At 31.8% G+C, this 14,205-nt stretch overlaps 1 pseudogene; it reads right to left on the bottom strand.

The window, feature by feature from the left end:
- Positions 1 to 1,821: 1,821 nt before the first annotated feature.
- On the bottom strand, positions 1,822 to 2,672 carry LOC112918360 (chromobox protein homolog 3 pseudogene; annotated as a pseudogene).
- Positions 2,673 to 14,205: the final 11,533 nt, after the last annotated feature.

Raw genomic sequence — 14,205 nt, forward strand, 5'->3', positions numbered from 1 at the left:
TATATTGTCATTTATGTTTCCTTTTCAGTTTTCTGTTGGCCTGCGTTTGGATCTCTTTGTCTTTAGTGTGCTGAAGATGGGCTGTGTGCTAGGAATGTCTTTTTTTTAATTATATGAAAACAGATGATGCATATGATATAAGGGTCCTGAGATTATGTTCTGTAACAAGTATATTAATAACCAACTAAATAAGACAATATCAAGTATTCATAAAAATTTTGTAGAAAATTAGAATAAGTTAAATCAGGATAATTATAGATATTACTTACTGAAAGGGAGACAGGGAATAATAATTCTGAGGGCTGAGGTAGATCATCAGTAATTCTCCATGGGCTAGTGAGTTTTAAAAATTTTTGTTTATTTAAGGAATATAAAGCTATTTACTGACCACTGTCTACCAGCATTTACAATAAATAAAACAAACAAGAGTTAAGTAACTTTCTGATTACTACAAAGTTAATGTTTTTCCTGCTTAACCAGTAGCTCAAATCCTGACAAGATTGAGCCTACATGTAAGGAATGAGTTGGGGTAAAGAAAAAATATGCAGAAGATTACAGAAGTTTTTTCACTCATTTATTCTAGCAGGTACTAAATTGGCAACATTTCTAACCATCTGATTATGATTAGGTTCACCTGAATGAAGTCTTAGATAAGCCATGGTCATGACCTTTTAGTCAATATAGCACAGGGATTTCAACTTCTTGTAAAGGAAGTTTCACTAGAAGAATGTCCATTTAACTAAGTTTTGCATATCCAATTAAAACAAATCAGAACTTGTCTAGTTTTCTCATTTGGGTGGGGAGGTTGTTGGTAGTGACAGAATTTTCATTTCACAGATCTTGCAGATTAAGTTGCATTATTTAAATGACTGTAGATATGAGGGCACCAGGGTGGCTCAGTCAGTTAAGCATCTGACTCAGTTTGGACTCAGGTCATGAATGACCTCAAGAGTCATGAGATTGAGGCCTGCATGGGGTTCCACGCTCAGTGCAGAGTCTGCTTGAGATTCTCTCCCTCTTCCTTGGCCCCTCTCCCCACTTGTGCTCTCATTCTCTCTCTAAAGTGAAATAAATGAAATCTTTAAAAAAACAATTGACTATAGATATGGATATGGGCCTGATATAGCTGCTTTTAAATTGTCCAAATTAAATTGTCCAATTAATTACAAAATTTGAAAGGCTAAGGCTTCAGGAAAAACTTCAATTTAACTTTAGATGATTTATTTCTTAGATTGCTGAAAATGACAGCATCTCAGAATCACAGATTTATCCATAGTTATAAAATGCTGTTTTTGTTTTGGTGAATGTTTAAAAAAGAAAAGAAGAAAGAAAGAAAAAGAAGGAAATAAAGAAAGAGAAAAGTATAGAAAAGGAAGGAAAAGAAAACTATTTACATATGTATTTTTATACACACACACACACACACACACACACACAAAACCAAATAAAGAAAGAAAAACACGGGAATTAAACACAATTTGATGAACAACTATGAAGATTTACCCAAACATTTATAAAAGATGTTTTCTAATGCAAGAGAGTAATACACAATGGTCTGAAACATTTTTTTCTGATAAATGAAGCAACTACAGAAAGCTTTTATTTGTTCAAAGTAACCAGTGCTATATATGCAAAAAAACCTCCAAAACTCCCCCAATACTACTTCAAAATGAACATATCAAACATGATTGTCATTAGAATGTTATTTCTTCACACTAATAATAAAAATCCAAGATGCAGATTTATATATATATATATATATATATATATGTATATGTATGTATACATACATATATATGTATATATAGCAAAGGCAAACAATTATTGAGCTTTATCTTCTGGACAAGAATGCCAGGTTAGTCTCTTTTCATAAAAAGGCAATTACAATTTAAGGACACTTCAAATATGCCTCTCTTGCTAGCACCAAGTCAACCTCATCTGAATCTCCTCATTTTCATGAGAAACATTAATTCTCCACTGCCATCTGTGGCACCAATTACTAGTTCAGGATCAAGACATTTAACAAAGCCTCTTGTTTTATCAGAAGCATCTCTTTTCTTCTTCGATTTACTATCATCAGACTCACCGTCAGATAAAGATTGTCTTTTTGTACCATCTTTTCTGTACCGTTTTTTTGAGGATTAAGAAATGCTTCAGGGCGCCTGGGTGGTGCAGTAGGTAGAGCATCCGACTCTTGATTTCAGCTCAGGTCCTAGTCTCAGGGTGGTGAAATGGAGCCCCTCCATAGCTACAAGCTCAGCATAGAGTCTGCTTGAAATTCTCTCTCCTTTTCCCTCTGCCCCTCCTGCTTGTGCTTTCTCTCTCTCTCTCAAATAAATAAATCTTTAAAAAAAAGGAAAGAAAATAAATGCTTCAGTTCACTGGACAATCTCAATTTTCTTCAGGTTCCCAAGTATTGTCAGTACCTGTAAATCTCTTCTATTTCAGGAAATACCCCACCTTACCATTCACTACATGTGAACCCACTACTGTTTCCATCACAAATTCTTCTTCTTCTATTCTTTTACTCTTTCCATTGTTTCTTTCCCACTTTTTGCAACATAGTTTTGTTGGAGGCTATTTTTGTTGTAGATTTGAAAAGCTATTCATTCACCACCTCCGTGCTGCTCCAGGTCCCTGGTCTGTGACATCTCCAGCACTGTGTTCCTCATGCTCTAGCCACTTCCCATAGTTTAGTTAAAAATGTAAGATCTTATTACTAGTGCTAGATTTTTTTAATTCTTCCTCAAACAAAAAAATGATACTTCTTGGTTCAATGTGTATTAAAAGCAAAGATTCTGCTTTTCTTACTCTATTCAGTTATTTAGTATTCAAATATCTTTCTTTAATTTAATACATATCTGAATAACAGGTTGAAAATTTCAATTACTAGCATCTAATAATGATGCATATTTAATTTTATGTGGTACTACTAGACCAACATAAGTTGTTTGTTCTTCCAAAAGTTCATGACCAAGATTTATCATAATGTAAGTAAATAAAATATAGCCTCATTTTTTTCATGTAGGTATAATACATGGAAAATTGCATTACCTAGCATGCATGGCTACAAGGTCCCTTTCTTTTTGTATTCTGGTTTCTATAATGTCATAGTGTGTTCTGTGTCCCACAAGTTATGATTTTTAGAAGTAAATACTAAAATGGGAATTTGACCTACAGAATGTTTATGGGGAATAAAGAGCACTGGGCAAAGGAAAAAGCTGAACTGCGATGCAGGCTCAACAAAGCCTTGATCAGTCATATAAGGGGAGATTTGGAGCACATATAGCCCATCACAAAAGTCTCACATTGGGCCAAAATAGTGAGTGAGGCCTTTGTGTTCCCACCTCAATTTGTCATTGAAGGTGAGATGCTCAGTTGGCATAACCTTTATATATGAGTCTCTGCAGGAAAGGTATATCCTAAAAAAGAAAAAAAAAAAGAGAAAAAAAAAGGAAAGGTATATCCTGGTGGTCAGCTAAAGGCTGTTTGCTGACAAGTAGGGTAATAATTTCCTTAAAAGAAGATCTAAGGAGTGCATTTCCATGTCCATTCCAATGTGTTGTTACAAGTGATATTCTAGGTGAAAAATTGTGCTTCAAGAATCAGTCAGTATGTGAGGACAGAACAGAATCTCAAGATAAAGGCAAAATTTTAACTATGTAATATCATTCTGGCCAATTGAATGGATACACTTCCAGTTGTTCCTGCAATAAATAATAATTTCATCATATAGAATCTTAACATCATGGTTAAATTTTTTTCTCCTTGGGATCCTTGGGTGGCTCAGCAATTTAGTGCCTGCCTTCATCCCTGAGTGTGATCCTGGAGTCCCAGGATTGAGTCCCACATCAGGCTCCCTGCATGGAGCCTGCTTCTCCCTCTGCTTGTGTCTCTGCCTCTCTCTCTCTCTCTGTGTCTCTCATGAATAAATAAATAAAACTCTTAAAAATAAATAAATTTTTTTCTCCTTTAATTTCTTTAGATTTTTGCTTCACTGTATACTTTTATTTTGTATTGCAAATGGGTATAACACCAATTTGGTTTTTTTTATTTTAACAAACTTAATAGTATGTGCCTTAAGACTTTTATTTTATTTTGCAATGATGACATGAATAAATAAATTTTTATTAATTATTCTGATTCTTGAACAGTCATTTGATATCAAGATTCCAGTTCATCTTTCATCAATGAAACGAATTTCTGAATTACTTGATTTTGTTTTTAGTCCCTTCACTTGGTTTAGTAAGTACTTCAAATGTCCTTATTTTATAGGTTTTGGATATCTTCAAACACCCCACATTAATTTAGAAAAACACACTGGAATTGAGATAGTCTCAATAATTAAAAAACATATTGGTAGGAATAAAAGGATCCAAGTCAGAAAGTGTTTAAACCTCTAAACTGAGAATGCTATCACTGATTGCTTATTCACCTAAAGCATTCAATTTAGGAACTGGACTGAACCTCATCCCCTTATCACCCTACCCTTTTATGAAACCTTCAATAGAATTTTATACCCAGCTAAAAAATATCATTCAAAATTAAAGGCAAAATAAAGATATTCATTCTTTTTCCTTCTCTCTCTCTCTCTCTCTCTCTTTTTCTCTCCCTCAACAGACAAGTACAAGCATTAGTCACCAGTAGCAAAACACTACTAAAATAGTACAAGAAGTTCTTCAGGTTGAATAAAAAATAACCTCACATGGACTGAAGGAGGCATAAGAATAATTAGGTTCGGCAAAATGGTAAGTAAATGAGTAAATATAAGATACAAAGATAAATTGCATGTTTAAAGCAATAAATCTCAAATATTAACATGCACCAACACCATATATAAGAATTCATCTACACTGCAACATTGCTAAAGATGACAGAATAGAGACACAATATTATTATCAGTAATATGTCCATTCAAATTGTGAAATTTATATATCTAAAACCAAATGGATGATTCTAATTATTAGTCTACCAATAATCCCATAAATTAAAGATATTTAGTTAAGTTAATCAGGTTTACAGAGAGTTGGTATATTTAATTTGTGTTCCATAGTCTCTTTGGATACAGCATAATTCGGCAAATCTGTTTATGGTCCATAGGTCCCTTTATGTAAGTTTAAAGAAATAATAGCATGAAAGCATCCAGGAAACACTGTTAGTTTATCTTATTAGTGTGGCACAAAACATCCATGCTCAATACTTAAATAGCTGGTATTAGGAACAATATTAATATTTAGTTTTACAAGTTACACTTCACCATACTTATATTTACTCTCCTTGTTTACTTTCTTTGAAAATAAGATTCTACTTTTTTTAAGATAGCATACTTTACAATTTTTCTAGTCCATAACTCTTTAAATAATATTTAGGACACCAAATGTATAGAATGCATGTATATTAAATATTATTAATCATTTTTCTTTATATATAGAGAGGTGAACTCTAAAACTTGAATAGATCTTTCATAATAATGATTCTTATTTGCAGTAAAGTCATCCTGATACAGACCCAGATAAAATCATTACATTCATTAAAAACAAACATAATTACAACAACAACTAAAGATAGAACTGGTAGTATTTTTTGAAACTTCAATTTTTGATGGAATTTTAAATATATTCCCAATTTAATCATATGATTAATACTATGATGTTAGTATTATTATTCTAAATATTATTATTCTAATTCTGTTCCTAAAATAATTGAGCACTAAAATGTTAAGTAAATTCTTTTGGAGCTAGGATTTATGTATGAACTTCCTATGCTTCCTCAAATGAAAAATTATTTGTAGTGAACTTTAGGACCCCTGAAATTCCATGTTATCTTTGTGAAATAATTTTCTAGATATATAAAATTATATAATTACCTAAAAATACAAATAAGACAAAATTAAAGAAAATAGATACTCTAATTTTGGGTATACCAGTATTAAATTCTGTTTTTTTTCAAGACCAAAGGGCTAAAGAAAATAAAACATATTGTACTTGAAAACATCAAAGAGCTTTCAAAAAATTAATATATAAGTTTTTATAGTGTCTTCTGTGATTAGTGGTTTCTGTCAACTTTCAATAAAGACAAGCTGCAATACAAAACAGTGAGACACTTACTGTGAATTCACACCATCTTTTCTCTAAAGAAAGTTCATAACTTGCAATACCTTTTGGGTTTGTCTGTAAGGATAGATGTCACATAAAATTTCAGTAGCAATATTTGAGATAAAAATGAAAAGAGAAATAGTTTTGAAATTAACTTTAAAAATAGTTTCTGTTATGAATATTTTATGGAAAGCAGTTCCACCAATTAGCTTCTAGGTGTGCAGAGACTTGATAGCTGGATGCTGCCTGAGGCACATATGACATTAGAAAAATAAATCAGCTCTGAAGAATTCAGAGGACAGATTCAAACATGAACATAGATTAAGTCACACAAAAATGAAAGGACTGAAGTATGGAGTTCTTTAAAATTTGCAATGAGATTGTAAACTCAATTCTCAGTTGCTCAGACTGTGTAATTGCTTGGATATACGCATATGAGAAGACTTAGAGCCAGATGTTGATCTTTTATTCTCACCCTATGGATTCTGTCCTTTCTTTGAATTTATTACTGATTCCTTCAAAGTAAATGTTCACTGGGGGTTAGATGAGAGATGAAAACCAGGCACATAATTATGTTCATGACTCTTGGTATCAGAGGATTTGGCAAATGCCTTTTTCCTATTTGAATCTTCTCAGTAGCTTTTATTGGCTTTTGTACCAATAGCTAGAGAATTGATTTTAAGTTAATCCAAAGAAGCATACCAAAATCATGTAAATATTTCAGATGTTTTATGTAATTTGCATCATTTTTTAAAATCTATGAATCTAATGATGAGTGAGTCTAGGAGATCCATTTTCTTTCCCTCTACCCCCATCCCATCATTGCACTGGTAATAGAAGAGTCAACCGTTAAATATTTCAATCTTACGTGGAATTTATTATGGTGTGTTAGAATTCTTATTCTCTGTTAACCTAGCTTTCTTTTCATTTACACTTTTTAATGTCAGTACAAATGATCACTTTGGGGCACCTGGGTGGTTCAGTGGTTGAGGGTCTGCTTATGGTTCGGATCATAATCCCAGGGTCCTGGGATTGAGTCCCACATCAGGCTCCCTGCAAGGAATCTGCTTCTCTCTATGCCTATGTCTCTGCCTCTCTCTGTGTCTCTCATGATTATATATATATATATATGTGTGTGTGTGTGTGTGTGTGTGTGTGTGTGTATTATTCTTGGTAGTTTACTCACTGCTTGCTTACCCATTTACATCATGTTGTCCAAATCCCAGGAATATCATTTATCTATGATTTAATTTCATTAACATTCTAAAGTGCAACCACAAAATAAAATGTCTCTTTTTGTGACTATTATTGGAAAGGGGCATTATAATACAACAGGTGTGGAACTATTAGAATGTTGAAATCTACCATAAGCATTTTTCAGATTCACTTGTTCAGCAATTATTTACAAAACCCTAACATGTACAGGCTAGTCCATTAGGAGCTGGAGATACACTAAGAAAATCAGACACAGTCCCTACTCTCACAAAACTTGAAGTATAATGGAAGAAGGCATTAATTCAATAATCATATTAATATATAGCTTCCTACTCTTATGATCAACGCTAAAGAGGAGAATCAGACAAATGTGACAAAGTATGATGCAAATTAATGCAATCTGATAAATAAAGCAAGGCTTTTATTTGATAAAATGGCACTTGAGTTGAAAATTAGCCAACTTAATTAAGGGGGATATTCATAGGAGGTTGCTTTTCACATACGTTGTACAAATGTCTTATGCAGGAGTGGGTTTGGAACAGTAAAAAATAAAATATTTCATGAGTAGAATTTGAAAACAAGTGAAACTAATGAGCAACAATATCCTAGAGACACACATTCCAGCTAAGTAGGGCACAGAATTGTATTAAATATTTGGACCTTTACCTGAAGAGTAATGGGAACCAATTAAGAGTTTTAAGCAGAGGTTTGAACAAAATTTAGAAAGACCAGTTTTTCTGGACCCTTCACCAAACTTTTGCTAAGCCTTTTTTTTTTTTTTTGTAATTACATGATAATCTTCTATTTTCTTATGTGACAATTTGTTTCATATATTTTTACTCATCATGAGTAAGATAAAATCTGCTAAGGCTATTCCTTATTCTTAATACCTGTTAAATTCCTTATTCTTAATAACCACTAAACTTTCATGTTCTTCAGAATAGGAGTCACAACTAACTATGAAAAGTAGGGCACATATTTTAGTTTTTTTAAATGTTTCAATCCATTTGGACAACCTCCCATAGGTCCTCCTATATCTAGTGCTCTTCTCCTAAATATCTTTATTCGTTTACACAAATCTATTTCTTTTTTTTTAAATTTTTTATTATTATTATTTATTTATGATAGTCATACAGAGAGAGAGAGAGAGGCAGAGACACAGGCAGAGGGAGAAGCAGGCTCCATGCACCGGGAGCCTGACATGGGGTTCGATCCCGGGTCTCCAGGATCGCGCCCTGGGCCAAAGGCAGGCGCCAAACCGCTGCGCCACCCAGGGATCTCCACAAATCTATTTCTTACTCCAAAATTAGTTTTCGTCTCATAAGTTAATGTACTTATTTATTTAAATCCTGTTATTTCTGGCAATTGCTGGCTCAATAACCATAGGTTTTGACAATGACCTTCAATCAGGTCAATATTCTAAATGTGTGACTCTCACTATTGAAGGAGACTTTTAAAAGGACTTCTAATCCTTCCTAGCCTACAAGTATTTCTAATATAGTACTATATGAAGAAATACTTCTTAACCCTTTCTCTCTTTTCATTATTACACAAGGCATAAGAGATAATACTGACTGGACTAATATTCTTTATGTGACTAGTGTGGATTCAGAAAAAAATTAATTAAATTATATATCCTTAAAATAATTTACTAGGCATGAATTTTAGCTATCTGTATTTCAAGAAATAAGAAATACTTTAGTATTACCATATAAAAAATTAACTCAAAATGGATCAAGTACCTAAATACAAGACCTATAAAGAATTGAACTCTTAGAAGAAACATGGGACAAAGCCTCATGACACTGGATTTGATGATGATTTATTGGATTTGATGCCAAAGGCACTTCACTATGAACAAAATGAGGTTCATGAAAATATTAAAAATTTGTGCATCAAAAGAGTAAAAAGGTAATCTACAGAATGGGAGAAAATATTTGTAAATTTTTATTTGATAAGGATTAATATCCAGAAAATAGAAAACTTAACTACAACAACAAAAACTCAATTAGAAAATAATCAAAAGATTTGAAGAGACATGTTTCCAAAGAAGGCATACGCATAGTCAATAAGTATGTTTTCAACAACACTGATAATTAGGGAAATACAAATGAAAACTGCAATAAGATGCCACATCATATCCATTAGGATTGTTCTTATCAAGAAAACAGAGAACACATATTGGAAAAGAGGTGGATAAACTTCACCCTTGTGCATTGCCGGTGCAAATGTAAAATGGTATAGCCATTGTGCAAAAATAGTACAATTTTATCAAAAAATTAAAAATAGAATTACCATATGATCCAGTAATTCCACTCTGGGGTACATACTGAAAATAATTAAAAGGCAGGTAATGAAATATTCATACTCCTATGTTCAAGTAGCATTATTCACAATGGCCAAATGAAGCATAGAAGCAACTCAAGTGCCCACAGATAAATGAATGCATAAGCAAGATGTAACATATATGTACACATTCCTCAGGGAAGGATCTAGATCAGTGTTTCTCTAAAAGTGGCCCCTGCATCATCAGTAGAAGTTAGAAACTTGTTATAAATGCAAATTTAGGAACCTTATTCTAAAGGGTTAGAAGCTATGAGGAGGTAGACCAGAAATCAGTGTTTTAACCAATCCCCTATATCATTATTTCGCATGCTAAAGTTTAAGGATCACTGATATGAGTAGACTTATGTTTCCCTTCAGCAAAACCTATTTTTATCCTTTTGCCCTTGCCTTTGATCAAAAGTATTTATTTTTTTCTTGCTGGGGGTTGGAGGTAAGTTAAATTCTATGAACTTAAATCATTTGTGGTATATAGCATTTCCTACTAGTATAAACTATACTCTATTGAAATTTACACACATATTTTACTTTCTGAAAATCAACTTGACTACCTATTAACCAAAAATACTCATATCTATTTCTCTGGAACAAACTGTAAATATAAATCATGTGATGAACATTTTCTCCTATAAGTCTCTAACTTTGAAAGACAGCAGTCAACTTACAAAATCATTCTAAACTTAATTCACTTTTTGGAACTCTTTCTAATGCAAAAATAATATAATCACCATATACTAACAAAAGAAAAAATACATTATTAACATAAAAATATTTTCTTTGGTTAAATTTTTGTCATAATTCAATTTTCAGTTTTATTCTATACATTATTCTACACTATTTGTAGTTAAATTGTTTTTGCTATTTTATCTCTACATATGGATTTTATCAGGATAATTTCCATGGCAACGAGTACAGGTTTTCAGCAAATAATAGCTTTGAAGATGCTATGGCTTTGGGTCTGTGTTTTGGGTTATTCCATTAACCCTAAGAGACTTTTTTATTTAGTTTTTCTTGGAAGGACTTAATTTGAAGAACTAAAGTAAAGATCAGATGCAAACTAGAATAGATGCATCATTTTCTTGGAGATATAATGCCTATAGAGGCATGCTTGCATCTTGTTTTACAAGATGAATAATTTAAGACTAAATCAAACCAATTATTTCCAGATATGGTTGATATTTAAAAAATATTCTCTTCCCACTGATAAATATGGATTCATTCACATTTTCCTTCACAAATGCTTATGCCATTAATAAAGCCATCTTGTTTACTCTAAAGCAAGAAAATCAGAGTATATTTACACAATAGGTGCTTTAAATTAAAATTTTTATTTTAAAATGTTTTCATTTTTATTCTCATATATAAATGTAGTATGATATAGTTATAGGTAATAATTCTTATTTTTATTTTTTCAGGAAATGTATGTTAAGTTTTTCAATATGTGGCCACAGCTGAGAAAAACACTGAACACAGAATAATAAACAAGCAGACACGGGCTCTGATTTCATGAAGTTTAAAATCTAGAGGGAGGCATTCTATTAATGTGGTATTATAATCTAATTTTACATCAGTGTATACCAGTGTGATTTTTGTCTTTTATTGTGAGAGCAGATAACTGAAGTAAATGGTAAGATTTGATAGAATTACACACAGTGAAGTAGTATAGATCCATAAATCTGTTAAAGTCTAGACAGTGCTTCAAAGACTTCATAAGCGAAATCTGTGGCATATATAACCAGTACATAAATTGCTGCCTTATTTGAGAGAATAATTTGAACAACATAAAAATAGTAACTCTTTCAAATATTCCTACATTTCTGTGTCTTTTTCTCTGCATATGCTTGATACCATGATGCAGGTCTAGACTATAGCCTTTAGATCTTCTTCCCTGTATTTTCTAGACTATTGTATCAGTTGCAGTAATCTTCATAGATACTTGGTTGATGGAATGAACCATTTCCTTGATTTCTTTGTAAATCATAGTAATTATGTCAGGTGGAGTAAAAGAATTTTAATTATTTTAATACTTATTCCCGAAAAAAACTCTACTTTTGTGTTCTTATATGCAAATTAATGACTTCTGAAAAATGATTCTTTAGTTTGAAAGAACACTGATACTAAAACCATGAACATAAATAAGAGTCCTTATCAATTAAATGCATAGTTATACCCTTGGAAGCCTTTTAAAATCCTAATTTTTATGGTCAAATATACCACTGCATATGTATACAAAACCATAAAGAAAGAAATAATGAAATGCTAACATAAAAATATTATGTAACTTTTGTCTTATCCCTAATAGTTTAGAAATCAATTACACAGAGTAGACATGAATTCATTTTGTTGAACTCTCTTGGGATCTAAACAAATGGTGTGAGATTAAACTATGATAATTACTTTAATCATATGATTTTTGAAACCCTAGCAAGACTCAGATTTTAAAATAGGAATTAAATATAAGTAGAAATTACCATTTAAAAAAGGATGCCTGGATGGCTCAGTTGGTTAAACTTTAGCCTTTGGATCAGGTCATGATCTCAGGGTCCTGGGATCAAACCTCTCATTAGGCTCCTGTTAAGTGGGGAGTCTGTCCCACCCAACCTCTCCTCATGATCTCTCTCTCTTTCAAATAAAATCTTTAAAAAAATAAAAACATATTAAAATGTTCTACTTAATTTTAATAGGGGAGATGCAAAATATTATAAGAAATACAACTTTGTATTCAGTACGTTGGTGAAATTTACAGTTTCACAGTACTAAAAACTGGCAAACAGAATATAATGGGAGATTGTAATATATTGATATTTGAAAGTAGAAGTTTCTAGAAACATTGGAGAAAATTAGACATTATCTTGGAAAGTTGAAGATGTGCAATCTCTGAGTCACTTATCCCTTATTTATGTACATTCAATAGAGACATTCATAATCACACACCAAAATTTTTGAAGCTATTGATATTAAAAGTGTTTGCAATAGCAGAAACCTAGAAACCAATCGAATGCCCATAAATGCAAGAATGCATAAATTTTAGACACAAGAATAAGGATCTTTCATGGAATGGCAGAAAGTAACCATTTGTCTTCTGGCACTTGGTATAACGAGGTATCATAACAGTTTATTGTAGCAATATAAAAAAAATTCCTTTAGTGTGTCTTGGTGGGTATGATATTGAAAATGGGAGTATTTAATGCAATTATTACAAGCATCTAGGTGAAAGATGAAAGCCTAAGAAAAGGACTAAAGAGAAAAAACATGATAGTGGATATGTTTATAGAAGGAAAGAAGGAAAATTTATAGAAATATGTAATAGCTGGTTGTGATGGGGAAAATAATAAAATGGTTATAACCCTTAGTTGTTTGAATTATGTGATCATATGTTCTACTTCTAATTATAACCTCTTCTACAGAAGGAAGATTTCTAGATAAGGCATGTGATTGTGAATTTAGATAAATTAGTACACAAATTTACTGATGAAATGGATATCTAATTTACAGATGAGTAATTCGCAATTTAATACTGGCTATCAATCAATTCCCAATGGGTTACTGACTAGAGTTTATATTAGGGAAATACAAATATCAAGGGAGGTTTAAGTAATTTGTTTATTCGACTACTTTGATCATCCTTCTTAATCTACTTTATGCTTCTAGACTCTGGAAGAATGATTTAAATGGGGACATGTTTACTTCCTTCAGAGTTTATGTGATATTAAGTTAAGAAAAGCATGATATTAAATGTATTTACTAGTTTATTCCTGGAATAGGTTTTCAAAGTTGAGAAATGGCTAGAGATAGATAAAGGCATACAATGACTGCCTTATATGACTGTTTATACCTATCTCCAGTGTTTTCCTTTTTATAAATATTTGAGATCCCTGATATTTGAAAGCTACTGAATCTCTGAACTGGAAATGTATTTTAATGATCCTTCTCCCCAATTCTACCTTTGACCTGGAACTGAGGATCATATTGTGAAAATTTTGTACAATTGGATTCACTGGTTAATTCTAGGAAGAAATTTTATTGACCCTCTATAATCTCTTTCAGAAGAAAGAAGTAAAGGTAATACTTCCTAATTCATTCTACAAGGCCCATATTACCCAATACATAAACAGACAAATAAATTACAAGAAAAGAAAAATAGAGACCAGTATATTTCGTGAACATATATGCAAAAACCCTTAACAAAATATTAGAGAATTGAATCCAAAATAGTATTTAAAAGGATATGCAATCAGGTAGGATTTATTCTAGGTATGCAATATGAGTTCAACATTCAAAAAAACAACTAATGTAATACATCACATCAAGGAACTAAAAAAGAAAAAAATCATATGATCATCTCAATATGTACAGAAAAAAACATTTGAGAAAATTCATCATCAATTTATGATAAAAACTCAGGAAACTAGTAATATGGGAAAATTTTCTCAACTTGATAAAGAGTATTTGTAAAAATCCTACAGTTAACAACATAACTAATGGTAAAAAACTTGAAGCTTTCCTACTAAAATCTGGTACAAAGCAAGGATGTCCCCTCTTACCACTCCTT

The sequence above is a fragment of the Vulpes vulpes genome, chromosome 3 (genome assembly GCF_048418805.1).
Source record: "Vulpes vulpes isolate BD-2025 chromosome 3, VulVul3, whole genome shotgun sequence".
NCBI lineage: Eukaryota > Metazoa > Chordata > Mammalia > Carnivora > Canidae > Vulpes > Vulpes vulpes.